The sequence below is a fragment of the Oryzias latipes genome, chromosome 2 (genome assembly GCF_053564925.1).
Source record: "Oryzias latipes strain Hd-rR chromosome 2, Olatipes_Hd-rR_3.1".
Taxonomy (NCBI): Eukaryota; Metazoa; Chordata; class Actinopteri; order Beloniformes; family Adrianichthyidae; genus Oryzias; species Oryzias latipes.
The window spans coordinates 42,394,762-42,409,034 of record NC_136238.1 but is presented as its reverse complement, the minus strand read 5'-3'; positions in this window follow the sequence as shown (position 1 = coordinate 42,409,034).

The window sequence follows — 14,273 nt, the reverse complement described above, 5'->3', positions numbered from 1 at the left end:
GTGCAGCGACCAGGCAGCCAGTTCCTTCCAAGAAGTGCATTGCCATCTGGTTGTTGGTAAAATGTCTCGTTTAATTGGAAAACGTGTTTCCATTGCAGTTTTTTTTTTTTTTTTTTTTAATAACTTGTCCTGTCCAACAGATAGACAGATGAGAGCTGAGGGCCTCTTGTGTTGGACATATTTTACTTTAACAAGAGGGGTTATTAATCTTCAGACAAACCAAAGGTATGTCTGAATAAACCCCTTTTGTAATTGAGGCAAAACTTTATTAATTTCAATCATGTTTGAAAATCTTTGGTGTTGGACTGGACGGGGGGGGGGGGGGGGGGTAGGAGGGTGATAATAGGAGGGGAAGGGGGGTAAGACCATGAAGCAGCATAAAGCAACAAGTTTACTGGTTGTTAATCATTATGGTAAGGTTCAAATGTAGTACAAAAAGGGCGGGGCCTATCCACACACACACTCAAATGTTATAAACACACCTGCTAGCTGCAAAAATGTCCACCTGTCGACATGTACACAAAACAGATAGTGTTCACACGCATACTTATGCCCTACAACCAACTAGTGTGAAATATTTCAGTCATTCAATCATGCAAACTGTTAGTGCAAAGGTGAGCTAACACCTGTGCTCAGGTGAGGTTTTATGTTCTTCTAAAATGGATGGTGGAACATGACAAGAAGGAGGGAGAGTGCCCAGCCATCCCCACCCCAAGACCCCCACCGCAGCAGCAGCGGCAGCCGGAATCCCCCCAACGCCACACGGGAACCGGCAGGGAACAACTGCCGCCCGGGCGACCAAGCCCGCCACCCAGGCCAGGGCCAGCAGGACCGCCGCAAGGCCCCCAGAGCCAGAGAGCAGGGAGGCACGGAGGGAATGAGAGCGCCGCCCCAGCCCAACCAGGAGAGCAGCCCCCCCGCCGCGCCGGGAGCGCCCAACGCAGGGCCCCACCGGAGAAGGACGCCCACAGCCCCAGACGAGCACCCCACCACCACCCAGGAGTTCCGGGCATCCCCCCGCCCCCACCCCAGGTACGAGCCAGGACCCCCCAAGGGAGACCCGCTCCGCACTCCAGGCAGCCATCCGCCCGGCCCACGGTTGGTCCAGGGAGGAGCAAGGCAGGGGCCCGCCGCCCCCGCCCAGGAGGGGGAACCCCGGGGAAAAAAGAGGGCCCACAAGGGTGTTCCATTGCGGTGTCGGTGTTCCATTGCAGTTTTGACAAATTTGTTCATATCGATACGCCTCAAAAACCACCTCCTCCAAGCACAAAAACGTTTTTGCGATAAACGTGTGTTTTCCAAAATTACATTGTGATTTATTATCGCAAACCCAATTTTATAGTCAATGGAAGCACAGCTACTGACAGAAATATTTTTTAAAAGTTCCCTTACAGTAAACATGCATATGAAAATGAAAGGGCATTTTCGACTGACTATTAAGCTGCGTTCAAGGCGCCCTCGGCTAGGTACGTTCAAGCGACCACTTCCAATGAAAAGTCAGTGATTCCGGGCTTCCGTGTTCAAAACTCTCATGTTCACACGTAGCTCTCGTGTACGTGAAGCCAATTTTGGGCTTTACGTAGACGAGAGCCCGAACATTGAGTCCCAATTAAACCAAGTCTAGCGTTTACCAATTGGGGATTTTGATTCGGTAGTCCCGAATGAATGATGTCCCTATTAATTTTCGAAAAGGGGCCAATCGTTTGAAAAAAGTCAGATCATGGAGGACAAGCAGCCTGACAACGTTTGTTGATCAAATACAGATAAATCAAGGCTTTTGACATTATGGTAATCCATGTCTGCTATTGCAAGGACGCTAGCAATGAACCCAACCGTTTTGCGCTCAAACTCCACATTTCACACCAAGAATCATCGGACTGTGGGTGGTGAACATGCGCTAGTAAACAGCAGCAGAAGAAGAAGCCCCTCCCTGGTTGTCCAGTGTGAACACTGGGCTAAATGAGCTAAATGCACATTTATTGCATTTACCTAGCTTTATGCGACTGATCCCCAACAGTTATTAATTGACCAATTTTTTTTATTTTAACCAGTAAACTCCATTGTTGTAAAATGTGGTACTTGTTTAAAATTTAGACTATTTTTTACAGAATCTGCTTGAATACAAAAAATGGAGAAAGAGAATATTTGGTGGGATACACTCAATATTTCCCACTGTGACCTGTATTGTAAAAACTCGTCAAAAAGTATACAGTTTAGGCGCTAATAATAACATGTAGTTTTCAGTGTATGCCACCACAAAAACAATGACAGATCTGTCGGTGGCTAACCCACAGGGCATCTTCTGGCTATGACGGCCAAAACTGTTAGTTTGGCAAATGGTGGAGTGCAGTCTGGCTCATGTGGTCTCACACAAACACTCACTGCTGTTGTTGTGTGGAGCTCCCAGAGTTTGATGCTTGAACACACAAACCACAAACACACCCAACGCCGTCTCCGCCGGTCTCATTCAGTCTGGCTGCACTTCCTTCAGCGGTGTAAACAAATGGTTTGAGGTGCTTAACACAAACACACACACAGTTTAAAGCCACAACACAAGATGAAGACAAACCCGACCAAGTCTTCCACCTGGACATGACCGGCACAAATGCTGCAAAGCCACCGGTGTAACTTGAACCGAACGACCACAAAGGAAATGAGAGTGGAGCATGACAAACGGCACAATTTATGAAAGGTCCATCACATGAAGAAATTGAAAAATATTTTTTGGATGCCTCACACTCATGCACATTTGGTTTTTGGATGAATTTTCAGAATTACCCAAAAAGGAACTATGACATTTCACACTATCAGTGGTCCCCAATCCATGGTAGTGAAAAAAACCGAACCCACAATTTTTGTTTTATTTTGTTTTATTTAAAATCTGATTCTGAAGGAAGTCTTATTTTGAAAAACTACTGGATTCTGCCCACCACATCTGACTCATTCTTCACGCTTGGTGACGTATGGAAAATCCATCCGCTCCTTTCATAAAGTTGCAAAGTTAACAGAAGACAAATGTGTTTGGAAAATTTCTTTATGCAAAAAAGAGTCAAAGAGCCCTTTCACTTCAAAAATGAAAGCTGCATTTACCTGACAAAAACCAGGAGTCTTTTTTTCCAAATATGGATACATTGTGACAGTCGTTCCCACAGACCATAATGATAATACAGAATATTCAGTAACTGGCTGTCAAATGTTACAAGGATGCTGCTAATAAAGTTGTTTACAGTTTTTCTCAGTCGCTTTAGTACAATTCTCAGATCAGAATGAAATTCCCCAAACTATTTGTTCAATCTTCACATCATGATGTCACTTGTGCACATCATATAAGCAGTTTCTCACTTCTTTGAACAAATTGCAGTTGCTTTGGTACATCCATGCAAATGATTATGTACTATTCTCTGCTCTTTGCTACATTATCAATTGTTTATGTCATGTTGATCAAAATGTATTATACAGTTCACTCTGCAATAGTCTTACTCCTCAAAACACCTAGCCATTAGTTCATCGTATAAGTCATTAACTGCAAAATGGTTGACCAAGTTGTCATAATGTGACAAACATATTTTGCTGCATTGCAAGAGAGGATATTCGCTGTGATGTGGATGAGAATTTGTGTCCTAACATACAGGAACGACAAGAGGTGTAGGAAGACCACACCAATTCCTACTGCACTGCCTGTACTGTTGGACAGAATATTGTCCTATCTTTTTTTCCCTTTGTGTAACTGTTTGCAGTGAGTTTTTTCTATGTTGGTATGACATGGTCTGTCAACAAATTACAATATGAACAATAAAAGTGTAAATGGGAATCTTGTCCAGTCTCTTGCAATCAAACAAAAAAGGTGTAACTTACATTTTACAATAATTGTCATCCAAACTTTAGCCATAGTTTACATCAGAACCTCCCTCTAAAGTACACAGTTATATTGACAACATGACTAAGTCATTTGACTATCTTATTCGTAGACAATGACACAAGGACTTGACATTCTGATGGCACTGACATGTTCAATGACATAAAGACTTAGTTTGGAGAGATGAACCAAAGATTTTGAGCAAGTTATAGGCTTTTGCAAGGAATCCATAGTGTTTTGCTGTTTGTACAAATTGTTTTGAGAAATGCACACACGTATTTGGAAACTTCAATTCTGATCTGAGAATTGTACTAAAGCGACTGAGAAAAACTGTAAACGGTGGATTCATGTTTATTATTTTATTCGGAAAATACCAGATGTGTGCTGTGGACCGCAAAAGTCAGATGAGACTAAAGTTGGTGTCTGATTTTTTAGCTTCCGCTGTAACAGCTCATCACCCAAACCCGCCATATATGGACGCATGGGTCAGGACCCCCTTTTGCGTCACATATTGATGCTTTGGGTTAGACAGATAGATAGATAGATAGATAGATAGATAGATAGATAGATAGATAGATAGATAGATAGATAGATAGATAGATAGATAGATAGATAGATAGATAGATAGATAGATAGATAGATAGATAGATAGATAGATAGATAGATAGATAGATAGATAGATAGATAGATAGATAGATAGATAGATAGTTGGATAGATAGATAGATAGATAGATAGATAGATAGATAGATAGATAGATAGATAGATAGATAGATAGATAGATAGATAGATAGATAGATAGATAGATAGATAGATAGATAGATAGATAGATAGATAGATAGATAGATAGATAGATAGATAGATAGATAGATAGATAGATAGATAGGTCACCAGCAGACTTTGGTTGATGTTATTTATCCTTAGGATCCTCAGGAAAAACAGGGAATACAGTCTCTGTTGGGCAGTCTCTTTTTCAGCAGCTCACTGGTGTTCATACTCTAGGTCAGGCTCTCCTCCTTATAGACTCCCAGGAAGCAGAGGTCTGCCCCCCTCTCTACGCAGTCCCCGCTGATGAATAGTGGCAGTCTGTCTGTCTTCTTCTTCCTGTTTTCTATTATAATCTCTTTGGACTTTGATGTGTTGAGGAGGAGGTTGTTGGTTGAACACCACATTGACAGTCGTTCTACCTCATCTCTGTCGTAGATTCGTCCCCATCAGAGATGAGCAATCCAGGGCTTCTGGTTGGGGTAGACCCGGATCTGTTTGTCCACCGTGACTGTGTCTATGCAGTTCTTAATGTAGTACAGCAGGCTGTCCGAGAGCTCTTCCAGGTCCTGGTGTGAACGCACCTCCCAGTCTGTCCTCTCTAAGCAGTCCCGCAGCCACTGGGAGGCATCTTCTGCCCACGTGGAAACAGTCTATGTGATGGTGGGAGTTTTTTTCCTGAGTGGGATGTATGCAGGAATCAAAAGCAAGGAAAGATGGTCAGACTGGCCCAGGTGAGGTAGAGGCCTGGCCCTGAAGCCCATTTTGATGTTGGAATAGACCTTATCCAGGGTGTTGTTTCCTCTTTTAGGACATTTAACATGCTGTTGGAATTTAGGCAGAGCTGTCTTCAAGTCTGCAAGGGTAAAATCCCCAGCAATGATCTGCAGGGCATTGGGATATTTGGTTGCTAATGCTGGCATGAAGAAGTTCAATAGCTGAGTTAGCATTAGCATCTGGTGGGAGGTACACGGCTGTAACCAGGACTGCAGTAAACTCCCTATGGGAGATTCAACAGTCAACATTCAAGCACCAGGCTGCTGCAACATGTTTTTTTCTTTTGGGAAGAGTGCTGCATTCAATAAACAGTAGTAAATATTACCTTAAAATATATGGCGTCTGAGGTGGCTTATTCAAAGATTTGAGCAGTTACTATTCCAGTTTGAATGACATATAACTGATGATTATGAGTCTATTGTGGCTACTTAGTTCACAACGACCACTTGAATAGTCGGAGTTTTCATTTTCTGGTAGTAATGCACCAAATGCCCCGAGCCTGAAGTCCCCACCCTCATCATTCTGATTGGTCCTTCACCTGAGCCCCACCCCCAGGCGCCAGAAAAGGGACCTAACCTTGAGCCAAGAGTCAAAACTTAAGATTTTTTATGTGAAACTGAAAAATAGGTGAAAATTTGCTTTCAACTTAAAAACAGTTAATTAGAAAAACAAGATAATATATTTGATTTGCAGATAACAACATTTACCTTTTAAAGTCTATTCATTTTTTTTTTTTTTTGCGTTTCAACACCAGTTTAGTTTTCAGTTTGAACTTGTTGAAACGTTTGACCCCATTTTGGCTCCACACAGTAGAGGTGGCCAATGGTATCACATTATGTACGTAGATTTTGCAGCTGCAGTGCACACAAACCTACTTTTCTATCTATTTTCCTCAGCCTATCAGATGGTTAAAAAGTTAATAATAACGAGATGATGTCGTCAAAAATCCAAACTGCTTCCTTTGGCGATTCGGCGCCATTGGGAGCAAAAGCCGCCGTTCTGCATCCATCTTGGCTTTCACCTCCTCTCAGCTTCGCTACAGTTCCCCGCTGACTGTAAGCTCCTCCGAAGTCTTGAGAAACCGCCAACAGCCATCTGACGATCGATGATCATCTGGAGCTTTTTAGGCGTCCCCAATCCCCTCCTTCATTTATTTTTTTCCCCCAAACCGCACAGCCTCCTCTTCCTCCTTAATGGGTCGAGCGTTCCACGCACGCCTCTGAAGCCCGGTGTGACATACGTCCTGAGCCAGGCGAGGCCGGGTCCCCTCAGCGCTGCGGTTGACAAAAAAAGTCATGGAAAGTGTTGCCTCCCCCTTTTCCTCACTCCTCCTCACCCGCGCTCTTCCCTCCTTCACCATTTGTCACCACATTGTGGTTAACAAGTGAATGCAAAGTGTTGTCTCCGCGCGGCCTGTACCCATTAGCGACCGTCTGTTCCGTACGCTGAATTCCAGCCGACGACGAAGCCCTCTGATTTATTCATCGTTCGTTTGGGACCCGTCGTGTGGTCGGGATCCGGGGTTCACGCCGCCCTGCTCCTGCGCCGTCCTGTAATTGTAATGAAACATTTGTGTTCTGCAGATTCTTCTGGGCTGCTTACCATGCAGGCACTAATGCGAGCAAGATTAGAGCCTGAGGGGTGTGAATGACTAATAAAGTTTCCTCGTCTGACTGTCGTGTAGCAGGAAAATGACCATTGATCAACGTGACCCCCCCTTCTTGGCCGTGTCACCCTATCACTATGTACATTCTGCTCATATTGCACCGATGAAAATTGGTCATACGTGAATTTACGTGGAAAAAGTGAGAAAAGTAGTGGTAGTATGAATAAACCAGAGAAAGAATCGGCGTAAAAGCCAAAATTCATTAGTGATTTGTGCATTAATTACGTAGTTTGATCATGATATGTGCGCCGTGTACACGATATAGAAGTTAGACGTTGGTGGTACACGCATAAAAAGTCTGTTAGACATACGTGGAACGATCACGGAAAGAGAGAAATTTGTGTATGCATCTGGCCAAAATCACAGTTGTGTAAAATTTTCGTAATAATTTCGTAAAAACAACATAAAATATGCGTAAACTAAGTTATTCTCAACTGACCAAAAATTTGGAACAGCTCAAAACCAAAATCACCAGTCACCAATCACAAATGACGAGCGCAAGAAACACCTAGGTATTATGTATATCACGCATGGATCACGGAAGACCGACTTTTAAACCGAGTCAATTGTCCGCATTAAACAGCATAGTTTCCTTCTTGCTGCTCTTGTTTAGTGCCTGTTTGTTGGTGCCAGTGTGGGAGAACATATAGTGACAGGAACAGGTGATGTTGGTGTGTTGTTTTTTGAGCGGTGGTGTCCTCCTTGAACATCTCCCCTGAAGTCCACTTTGGCTGAAACAGTCATGGATGGTCTAATTTAAAACAGAGGATCTTCAACCTCCGACGTTCTCGAAGGAGTTTCTGGACATTTGTATGTAATTTAGTTTGTCATCTTCTTTTTCTGCCAAGTCAAGGATGGTTGACCACTGTCCTTTGGCGTTAAGTTTAAAAATAAAATGTGCAACTGTGTACACAGGACTGCCAATCTGCTTGGAGTTGGTGTTATCGCCTTTACCTTTACCCTGCTTGTCCAGTAGTTCATGTTCAAAAGCGATTTTGTACAAGTTTTTACATGGTCAGAGAGATTTGGCAAGCCAAATCGCTTAAAAAGGGGAGTGGCTTGAGTGGGCGTCTTTATCCAGAGAGTGGAACAATTAAAAAACAGCAAACACTGGAAGGTTGTGGGTGTGAATACAACTGTACACAATCACCAATGGCCATAAGGTCACCGATCACTCTTTGAATTATCGCAAGGATCCAAACCATTCAGAATAATTGTTAACTTGTCCTGTTCGGACACAAATAGTTCCTTCAGATTTCTATCCGTCTTGTATTCTCTTCGGTTTTCTGTCAGAACAAATTTCTTGACTCCCTTACAACTTTTATTAGCAAAGTAATTCTTCATCATTTAGTATTTTGCTTGGTGACAAAAATACTACAGCGCTTGTGACAGACCTCTGGTCCTGCTGGAACCTGCATCATTAAAAAAACAGTCATGCTGATTTAGTCACTGAATAGGAGTCCACCCTTCAGCTGATGCTTCAGGCTGAAGGACTGGGGAAAAACCTTTAACATGGAAGGCAGCATAGCTTTTAAAGCACTCTGTCTCCAATTACACAGACCTTTGACCTTCTTTGGACATGTCCTGGTCATAAACCTGGATGCCGTCGTTTACTCTGAATTTCTACATAAAGTGACAGTGTGGACAGAAACAAAGGTGCAGGTTCTTAAATTATCAGTTAAAGGTCCTGCAAACCAACTCAATGGTCTTGTGGAGGAGCGTCCAACCCAAGTCTGGAAGGTGAAACTGATGGGACTTGAACTTTTAATTGGGAGTATGTACCATAATGTTAATAAATCCCATGCTTCAAAAATAGGTCATGGTGGACTTTTGGATTAAATGAATCACCATCTAGCTCAGTGGTCTGCAACCTTTAACACTAAAAGAGCCCACAAAGTCCCACATCACCATATAGATCACATGTGTAAAACTCAAGGCCTGGGGGCCAAAAGAGGCCCCCCATGTTATTTGAGAAAATTTTCTTAAGTTGATTACATATTACATAATTATTTGTAGCTGCAGTTATTCAATGTTTCCAGGTCTTAAATGTGTGAATGCTGAGAAATTGTTGTCATCAAACCATCAGTTGGATGCAAAGCTGTGTGCAGCCTTTTAGGGGAAAATGTTACAGCTCAGCTTTCTAGCTCAGTTTTATGGTATTTTTCTTTATTCACTTGGACAATTTGATCATGGGTTTTAATAAGCGGACAAAATCTAAAAGGAATTATGCTAGAGTAACAAGCAAACATATGTTTTCTGTGTAACTGAAATTGTCATTTAAATGTTATAATAAATAAATAATGAGTTATCTAACATTAAGGAGTAGTTACAGAAATCAGAAATCAGAAAAAGCTTTGTTGCCAGGTTCTGTAGAGCGCACTTTACAGAGCGAGGAATATGACTTGGTGTTGGCAGGTGGTGCAAGAAAAAAGTGCAATTTATTTTTTTATTACATTTAGTTACATGTAGAAGTTTTATCTTGCTCTTTGAGGACAGCCGCTATGCTGATGTGGCCCTCAGTGAAAAGGAGTTTGACAGCCCTGATATAGATGAAGCAGTAAAAAAGCCTCATGTGCCTCAGGTTGCAGACCCCATGATCTAGCTTCAACTATCGTGGACTACATTCGATTCGCTAGCTCCTTCCTCTGAGAGCACTCCAGTTCCATCCTGGACCTGTACTTCACAGCTGCATTGTGGGTATTATTGGCATCTCTACTTGTTGATTGGACTGTATTATCAATCAATCAGCCAACCAACCAAATAACTGATTGGTCTGTTGGTCTATCAATCAGTTCATTGAAGAATACATTTCATCAACACGAGTGCTTGAAATAAAAGAGATATATTAACAGGATAAAACAATAAGACGTTACTAAAAACAAGTGACTAAAGCAACAACAATCAAAAGACAGAAAAGAGATGGTGGGAAACTCTAACAGTGGCTGATAGTTTAAGGAGGCAATGAATCTATAAAGAGATATAAAGATGGAAAGTAGGAGTATGACGATCTGAGGAAAGTTGTTAATGGAATCGACCTCCACAAATATAAAATGAAATACATCGATGATGATTAATCTGGAAAAATACTGTTTGGTTTAAGAAACAGTAGGTTTGGGTAGGTTTAATTGTTTGTTTGGACACATATTTTGTTTATTGATTATCTTAAGGAAATAGAAGGAATCTGGAAAACTTCACTAATGACTAAGAATCATATCATAAACCACAAATTATTATATGAATTGAATCGTTAGTAGAAAGGGTAAAAAATGTACAAATAATACACCATAAAAATTATGACATTTTTATTACAGCCTCTACCAGTTTTCAGGTCATTACTTTATCTTCTAAGTCTCCTCTCTTGGCATGGTAAGGCGGAACAGTTGAACGCTAAAACTGGTCATACTTCACATTAAAAAAAACAACAACTTTTGTCAAACGCACAATAAAATGTACAGAGACATCACGCCATCAGTATTTGGGTGCTGCTGAGAGTTTTGACGTAAAACATAAAATATCGTTCTTGTCTTGTGGCCGTGCACGGACATGTCTTTACTGTGTGTGTGTGCGCGCGCACGTCCATGCCCGAGTGTTAAAGGTTTCTGCTCTAATGCACCTGCTTATCCATTCATACTGCACTAAACAGCGCCAGAGGCACTTCTATCTCTGTCAGATTCTCGCTGACTCTCTGCTCCTGCATTTTATTTCCATTTCTCCACTGAAAGAACAAACATTTAACTAACTCTGACAGGGTGCATGATTGAATAGGTAAGCTCTCCATCCACCTCCCACCCTTCCTTTCTCCCTCCCTCCTTCATTTCTTCTGTCAGAAAATCAATTTTTAGTTTAGCAAGAATAAGACGGACTTCTCTCATCACAGAGGCCAAACTGAATAATTTAACACCAGCTCACACAAATAAAAACATGGCTTGGACGGACACAATGGGGCCATTTTAATGAGGCTTTTCACAGATCTACCTGAAATTTTAATTTTCGTCAGGACCCTTTGAAACTCTTTTATGGTCACTTTGGGTTGATCAGTAGGTGGTCCACATTTAAACACCTCCTCTGATGACCCAGATTGACCAAACTGTGTCATTTATTCATTTTTATTTAACTACACAAACTCTCAGAAGGCTGTTAAATTTGGAAGATGACGAAACTTTTTTTAATGTTTCTGTGACAGATCTGCATGAAATTGATTTAGTCTTGCCAAATCCGTCAAGCTCTACTGTGAGGTGGATCTTCCAAAGCTCCACCAGGAGAGCCTCGTTGGGTTTCTACAGAGTGTAGCAAAAAAAGTGTACATTTAGTGCCTGGGAAGCAACCAGCACAAAGAGGTAGAGCAGTGTAGCATTAGGGGGTCTTTACTTTTAGATATATAGAGAGATCTCTATTTGTCCTTGTCATGCATACAATGAAGCTAAAAGTCCTTTCTGGTTAGTGCAACATTCATACATTAAAAAAAGTAAACAACTTACTAATAAACAGTAAACAGTCTTGTCTATTTTAGCAAACTGGACTGCTCTCCGAGGAAGGAGCTAGCAAATCGAATGTAGTCGTTTGCACATCTGGATCTTCTGAGCTTCTGTTGGACAACACATTTTTTGCATCCCTCTGCAACCCAACCTTGTTTAGATTAGAAGTACAGAAAAAAATGAACTACATTCCAGGCCTAGATTTGGTCAGCCCCACTATGGGGTTTGGCTAGAATGACGGGGGGGGGGGTGTGCTGACAGTTTGGGGTCATAAGATGCGTAGAAAACCATGCTATCATCATCACATCAGTTCATCTATAGTATATGGATGTTCTATAAGTTTTACATTACTGACACTACCCCCTGCATTTACCGGGCTTGGGACAGGCACAAACAAGACACTAGTTTGTGCCCTGTTCAGGCTAGTTTTATTTTTTATGCCTATCTATTTGTCCATCCTTATCATTTTATTTTATTTGGGATGTTGTTCTTGTTGTTTTGATTATTTTTTTGTCCTTTTCTTTCTTTAGTAAATTGTGGATTTTTGTGGGCCATCACATGTGGGGGGCATTGCCCGCCCCCTTCCCTATGCCTACATACGACCCTGCTTCATCCACCACACAGCAACAACTGGTTCCTCAAGCCATCAGGCCGCTGCCTTTACTTCTTTTGAGGTCTGCTATAGAGACACCAGCTGGACACTCATTGGTCTGCCTGAAAAAGGTTTTGAACATACTCGAGAAAACACATGATGACAAGACAGACCTCTCACTTTGGTCAAAAACCATTTGGCTAAGTCAGTGTTTTTCAACCTTTTTTGAGCCACGACACACTTGAACCTTAACAAAAATCCACATGCATTTTTGTGATAATTGTGGCAGAAAAAGCTGGAAGTTGCAGCTGTTTTTTCTAAAAAAAGTCATAAAAGTTAAGTTAGAAGATTTAAAAACTGTTTGATGTGTGTTTGTTGTGGTCTTAAGACGTTAAGAGGAGAGACTCATTGTGTGCCAAGACGCTGTAAATTTAACCGAATGCATCATGAGAGATGTAGTGCATAAACCCGCCGAACGCAGAAAGACTAGCGTCTCTGAGCTTCATTTTTTTGTTTACTTGTTCCACGGTCTGATACCGGATTCTGCGGAAAACTACACCGCTAAAGACGAGCTTTAGCTGGTATTTTTGTTGGAACTGAGAGACCAGAATCAGACCAAGGAAGTGAAGACTTTAACCACTTCTGATTGGTCAGACTGATGACATGTGATTAAGCCTCCAAGAATGATTGGTGGAGACAGTTAAAGGGGCGGGACTTTTCCAAAAACAGCTGAAGCTACGGCTAAATCGCGGTACTGTCATTTTGATCACACTGTCTTTAATAGAATCAAATAAACACAAAGAAAAAAGAATTTTACAATCTTTCATATTCCTAACTCCTCAGTGTTTTATCAGGGCCTGTTTGGATGAACAAAGAGCTGATATCCTGGAGATGGAAATTTTTTTTAGATCAATCGGCCTTATTTTAACCCTGTGGCACTAAACTTTAGTTCCAGTTCTGTCGTTTGTTGTTAATCTTCAACCATTTTTGCATTTAACGAAATACCAATGGACTCTGTAGCAAATTTGCACTGATATGCAACACTTGCATGTTAGTCACAGCAGTGACGTATTCATACAGTAAATGTAAATGAGCTGATTCTGACACAGAAAGAGGCCTTTGCAGTCATTTAACAACGTAAAGCCACTTTTGTCCGCGTTAGAACCAGCTCATTTACATTGACCAGGTAAACAGTCAGAGCTTTATGGTGTGTCAAAGAGCGTTTGTCAAAGCCAGGGGAAGGATTTACAACCTGCCTCCTGACTAAATCACAATAAACACAAAAACAACGACCCACTTAGAAGGGGTCAAATATTATTAATGAAAAAAGTCCCCAAATAAAGTCCAGAAGATTCTGGATTTTAATTCAAATTAGTTCAATTAATTAAAACAAAGTGTGTTGGATTTCTGTTTGCTTGTTTTGTTGTGCTTTGCACATATTTCTAAAGTCTTTAGAGAGCAGTCACCATGCATAAGAACCTTTCAGTCTCCTTTTTATAATCTCCAGGATTATTTTCAACCTCAAACAATCCCAAACTTTTGTCAATTGGATTGCTTGGACTCTCAGAAACAACCCATGCAGAACCTCTTCACAGAGATTCCACTTCCAGCAGATCATTACAACAGAAACACACACGTCCAACAAGGATTCAGTTCAAGAAGGAAATCTAAACACGGCAAAAGTGAGCTTTGGTGTTTGATAGTAATGATGCAGACTTCATCTGCTGTGTGTATATGTGTGTGTGCGTACGTGTGTGTGTGTCACTACTTGGTGCTGCTGCTAACTGATATGTCAGAAAATCAATTAATTACTTTAAACCAGCAGTTAACTGCATCCGCACAATACAGCCCATAAATTATGCACAAATTGTGTGGATCGCCGTGTGTGTGTTTGTGTGTGTGTGTGTTAACCAGAGGCGGCTGTTCACTCCTCGGTTTCTGATCAATTGATGGCTGGTTGGGACAAATCTACTGATTAGTTGTTTGAATGGACTCAACATGTTTGAAACAACCCTTGATTGAGTCTTTATTCGTTAAGCTGTTGAAAGAAAAAAATGAAACAAAAGTGATTTTTTACGTCTCAAATCTGGTCACAAAAGTACAGCAGACGACATTTGTCCTCAGTTAGTAGTTGTAATTGCGTA